Below are 6,000 nucleotides of genomic sequence, written 5' to 3'. Positions count from 1 at the left end.
AAGACTTTCATCTGTTTTTTTTTCTTTTGATCGCTCAAGTTTCAATTTTACAGATTTCATTTGCCGAGCCAGGGCTTAATTCTGGTTTTATAAAATAAGCTGATTCAAATGGGCACTACTATTTTTCCAAGAAACTTTTTTTTCAAATTTGCAGTCAGAATCTTTAGTTTTTTGAACTCAAGAGTCAATAAGATATACAACAACGTATTTTTCAATGAATTTTGAGCCATTTTGACCATTTTCAGGAATCTGTAGCTCGGTTGTCAAGTGTCCGATCACTTTTTGAAAATCCCTAATTTTTCAGCTATTTGCCGATTTCCAAAGAACGCTTGTTTTTTTCATTTTTCAGTACAAAAAAAAGGGGAAAAGGGTGACTTTCAGAAATTCGCAAATATCTGAAAAACTAGGAATTTCCAAAAAATTCTGTAAAAGCAAAGTTTTCAATCTAGGTCTGTATCACACTCTCCAAAGTTTTCGAATTGATCGAAAACTTGACAGCCGAGCTTCAGACTCCTGAAAATGGTTGAAATCCACTGAAATTGACGTTATTGTATATCTTATTGACTGATACTGTACTGATACTGTATATGAATACTTGCTAGAAACGTATAATATTATTTTCAATAAAAAAATGACCAAAAAAAATCATCCTGGGATATTCCTAGCTTATATAGACACCTCCCGTTCCCACGCTAACCAAGACACACGACCAATCCAACGAATTTCAAAACTCAAGAAAAAAACATCGTAAAACGTGTTCTATCCCGTGCTTCGTTATCTCTAATTATTCTCTGTCTTTTTCTATCAACAAAAAATATCCACAGGCGATTCACCACACACATGATCAGAAGATCAAAATCGTGCCCGATGAAGACTTCTCCCCGCTTCATCCTTCTTCCCCGCGTACACCTATTCAAAACACAAAAGACGGAACGTATCCAGGAACATTGTCTTATCGGACAGTCTCGTTGTGTGTATGTAGCTTTGTCAAACAGATGTTATCACATTTTGATCTAGTACTACAGGCCCCGCCCAGTTTCTGGGTGCACCGGATTAGAAGGGCGGAGTTGGGCGTTGTCTTTAAATAGAGAGAAATTCCTGGATTTAGATTTTCAGACTAGCAAATATTTTTGTAGAAGGTTGCGTCCATCATGCTTTAGGTATGTCATTCAAACTTCAGGGTTTTCTCCCTCTTTTATCTTGCCGAGTTTGTTTTCTGATACTGTGATAAGAAATCGTTCTGAAAATTTCACTTCCTGGTAGCAGCTTGAGAACGTTGAGTCACTTTTTCGGCTAACAAAACTATTCTCTGTTCCTTTTTTTTCCGTATTTTTCTCTCCCGTGATCAGCCTAACAGGAATTCAATTCTCTGCGTGATGAATGTGCGATCTTATCCCGCTAAATTTTTTCCAAAGATTCAAATGCGCTTCAGGATTCTTTAAAATTTTTTCGGAAGATTGGGCAATCTGATGGGAGGCGCTAGGCGATTTGCGTGTATTGGTGTAAGGTAAGAGAATATGTTGTTAATGAGGATACGGTAGGATTCGAGTGGGAACGGGTTCTTATGAGACTCAGTATAGTTATGCTTAAATATACTTGAAAGTACAACAGAGCTGACTTTTAAGGTCCGGAAGTTTGAGAAAAATCGATCTTTAGCTGCTTAATTGATTCCGGTAACTTCTCAAAGCATTTACACACCTTCTAAAGAAAGTTAAACCCCAACATGAACTACCGTAATCACTTTAATAGAATGCCCCGAACCTGTCAACTTTGAGCCCATATATCTCCTGTAAAAGACTCCAAAAAGTTATCAACTACCAAAAGATTCGTCATAACATTAAACATATTTTGACAGTCAACTACTTTTGTTACCTTAGACGAGAACCGACATAAATTGGCTCCAAGTTGAAAGTTAAAAGATCACTTTATCGTAGCTGGAGAGTTCAGTATCTTCAAAATTGGCTTAACGTCCCCAGCAGACATGAGCGGAATAAAATTTTTGAAAATCTGGAAGAAGGAATAAGGAATAAGGAACAAAAATTGAAAATCAGGAACAAGGAGTAAGGAATAAGGAATAGAAAAAACACCCGGAATAAGGAAGAAGGAATAAGGAATACGGAACAAAATTTCGAAAAAAGCCGAATGCGTTTTGAAATTTTTTGATAAAACGTATAAAAGAGGAATTTAGGCTTCATTAAACGACTTTTTAAGTGGTAGTTTAGGTTTAGAAAGCGTTTTTTTCTAATTTTAAATTTCAAATTTTTAATTGTTCGAAGGAATAAGGAATAACGAATAAGGAATAAAAATTGAAAAACCCGGAAGAAGGAATAAGGAATAAGGAATAGAAAAAACACCCGGAATAAGGAAGAAGGAATAAGGAATAAGGAATTCCGCTCATGTCTGGTCCCCAGTGGTCTTTTTTGTCTGGAAAATGCTCTTACTCAACCAAAGTTTGTTGCTGAAATCAAAGTTAAACTATACCCATCAGGTTTTTAGTCGTCCTTTGCTCAAAAGCTGCCCAACCTTTAACCAAACTAAAAAGAAAGTTTTTTTTCTCTCAAAAGATGCCTGAAACAACCGCGTAGCTCTTTTTCTTATGGTAGCTACCCCTATAGGAAATTTTTTTCACGGAACGCCGGCTCTCCCAATTTTTTTGTTCTGAAGCCCCGGCCGGCTCAGCCGTAGTCACAGCACAGTCTCGTGTAAAAGTACGGTACAGCAATTTCTAACTTTCTAAAAAGAATCTGTTTACCTTTTGCAAACGACTAGTTTACACATTCCAACTCCCCAACTGGTCAAATAATGATCTTTTCGAATTCGTCTGATTTGCCAAACTAAATGGAAGTTTCAAGAATCACCTATTACAGTAGTTTTGGTTTTTGTAGATCAAAAAAAAAAGTACCTGCGTATATTTGATTCTGTTACATTTTTCTTGGCACTTACTTGAAAGCACCTCATAGAAAAACTTTCCTGTTCAGCTCACTGTGCATAGTAACCAACTAACTTAAACTGTAAACTATCTTTTAGAATACCCCTAAAAATTGTCAATTTGAGCCAATTTATCTTGGTGCCTGTGAGAATTATCATAAAGTGGTAAACTGTCAAAAAAAGTTATGATAATATGATAAACATCATGCCAGTGAGTTACTGTATCTTTCACAGATAATAAGATACATGAGCTCAAGGTTGACGGTTTTTAGTGTTTACGGTTTGCACTTAACGTCAGGCAAGTTGCGACAGGGTTACTTTTGATGAACGGTTTCAAACTCCGTATAATGGTTTAAAAAAAAGGAGAAAAAAGATGTATCGTTTCAGGGAAACCACAGTTTCCGTTAGCTGGCCAAGTGGGCCGAAGTCAGAGCGGGTCATAGATTTTTCTTCCCGACCTTTGTTTTCTTAACATTTTTCGACCGACCAAAAGGGATGCGAGGAAAATTGACGAGTTCTGAAATGTTACTATTGAAAGTGCTGTATCTTTTCTTGGAAAAATATTACCATTTTTTGTACTCTCCGAGTTCTATATACCGTATTTCCTTAAATAGAAGCTCACCTTCATTTCAAGTCTCTCTTTAATAGAAGCCTACCCTGACTGTGCAGTTCGTCTTCTCGGTTACTTAGAAACACTCTTGTTATAAAAATTGCTGGTAACTTTGTTAATTCTTGTCGTTTTTTGAGTTTTCCGGTTCAGGTGAAATTCCGAAACCCCTCTAATTAAAGCTCTTCCTTTCAAAAACGTCCATCCCGGAGAGGAGGTTGAAGAATATGGTCTTCTATTAGAGAAAATACGGTATCACGTTTTTGTCGGAAACCACTGAGCCAAAAAGAAACTGTCATAGTTTGAATACATGTCGTCAGCCCAGACAATTGACTCTTGTTGAAGTTTGAACAGTTATAGTGAATGTTTTTTTATTATTTTGGTTCAAACACTCCCTTCATTCACTGTTGGTTGACACGATCTCAGGCACTCCTATTCGTCATTTTTCAACTGTTAACCGATATATGTTCAATTGAAATACGTTTATAATCTTCTGACAGTTATTGTACAACAAATCACCACGCATAGTTATCAAACCACTTCCTCATTCTTCTCCGATCCAATCTGATCTTTACCCTATTGTACTCCCGAAACATTCTCCGAAACACAATGTTGATAAGCACTTTCTCTTCGTCCGTTTACTAGACTGTTTCGCTGAACCCTACGGACAACAATTCCCCGTTCTTATCAACCGTACTAGACTTTCTCTTTCCATGTCAGAAATTCAAGTCTTCCAGTTTTTATTTATTGTTTTCAATCTTCATAAAAAATGTGTTTTCACTGACTGCAGCTGTAATACATAGTGTGTTCTCGTTGGCATTCGTTATCAGGCGTTCTTAAAAAATATATAAAAATGATAACACAAAAACACACATTTGATTGTTGTTACCCTGATCAATACACAACGATTTTCATCCTGGGGCGTTTTTACCCAGTTTGTCCCGCCTTTTTCGTCTTTTTTCATCCTGTCCAATTCATGTTAATGATCTCCGAAGGCCTTCACCACCTGAACACAAGGATCCGGTTTCGCTTTCTTTCTTAAATCCCTCCGTGTCCTTTCCAATCTCTCCCTCTTTTTCGCCTCCGTGAATTTACTTATGATCAAACTATGGACAGTTCTTCTTCTTCTTCTTCACGAAGGCGGCGGAAAGCCAACGCGTAGGCAACGTATTCCGAAAACAGGCAGCACTCTTTATGTACCCACTTACGCGTTTTAGTACCCTTTTCATTTCTCATCTCATTATGCATGTATGTCTGGGAATGTCATTTCTGAACTTTTCCGAAATTTGAACAGTCTGAAAATAATTGTTTGAAATAGGAAAAGTGATTTTATGCGATTTCTTTTTTCTCGAATTTTCCAACTTCCTATTATTTCCTTTGTTTTGTAGTTTTGATTTTTTTTAAATACCGTAAAACCTGTATTAGAAGAGCCCCCTTCAAAATGTGTTGCTTGAAACTAAACAAATTTTTTGATAATAATTATTCAGAAAATGACAAGAATAATATCAGGGCCTCCTCTAATTGAAGGGCCCCTGGAGGAATTTTCAAACAAGGCCAGCCTTTCTAATACAGGTTTTACGGGTGCTGATTTTTCGGTCCACCTTTGACATATGTTATTTTTGACTCTGACTAATTGAATTGGTCATTATTTTCTTTCAAGGCTTTTCATCTGAAGGTATAGAGGTTTTGGTGCATTTTGACGTAGCTGTGTACTGTAACTAATTGTTCAAATCTCACCTATTTGTATGACTATCGTAACCCATCCAGCATCGACGATGACCCTACTGCTCAACCGTGTAGCCCGAATTACCCTAATAGAAGATCCCCCTATCCGTACCTATAAGCTCAATTATCTCGGTTTTTTCAAAATATATTTAAAAAAAGTTTCAACTGATAAGTTGTTTATCATGGTATCACAAATATTTTATCACTTGACAGATTTTTTGAAACCTCTCATAGAAAGCGAGATAATTGAGCTCAATGTGCATGTAATTACTTCTATTAGATAACAATTGGTAATCTGGAATTAAAGTTCTTTGAACTTCGAAATCTGAAAAATCCTCAAAAACATCCTGGTTTCATCTCCTTGTTTTCAAACTCCTCCAACTCCAGAATACGTGAAAAATGTGATCCAATCTTTTTCTAAACTATAGACACAAGAATATCCGTTTGATCCGTTTTTGCTCTCTTCTTTTCCATTTTTGCTCACTCGACTAGCCCCCACCCTCTTCATAATCTTTGTACCCTCTTCTTCTCCTTCTTTTTTTGATCAAACGCTTTTTTCTGCTAGAATGTTATTTTGAAAGAAGCCAGATTTAGAGAAGCGCAACAACCTTCAAAAATCGCACATGTTTTCTCTCTCTCTCTCTCTCTCTCTCTTGGGAAGCTTGTAGTTTTTGTGACTGGCATATGAGCAATTTTTTTTCAATTCTTCCTTTTCTGATCTCTGGAAATAGATCAGCTGA

The sequence above is a fragment of the Caenorhabditis briggsae genome, assembly GCF_000004555.2.
Source record: "Caenorhabditis briggsae complete genome, chrV, whole genome shotgun sequence".
Taxonomy (NCBI): Eukaryota; Metazoa; Nematoda; class Chromadorea; order Rhabditida; family Rhabditidae; genus Caenorhabditis; species Caenorhabditis briggsae.
This window is presented reverse-complemented; position numbering follows the sequence as displayed.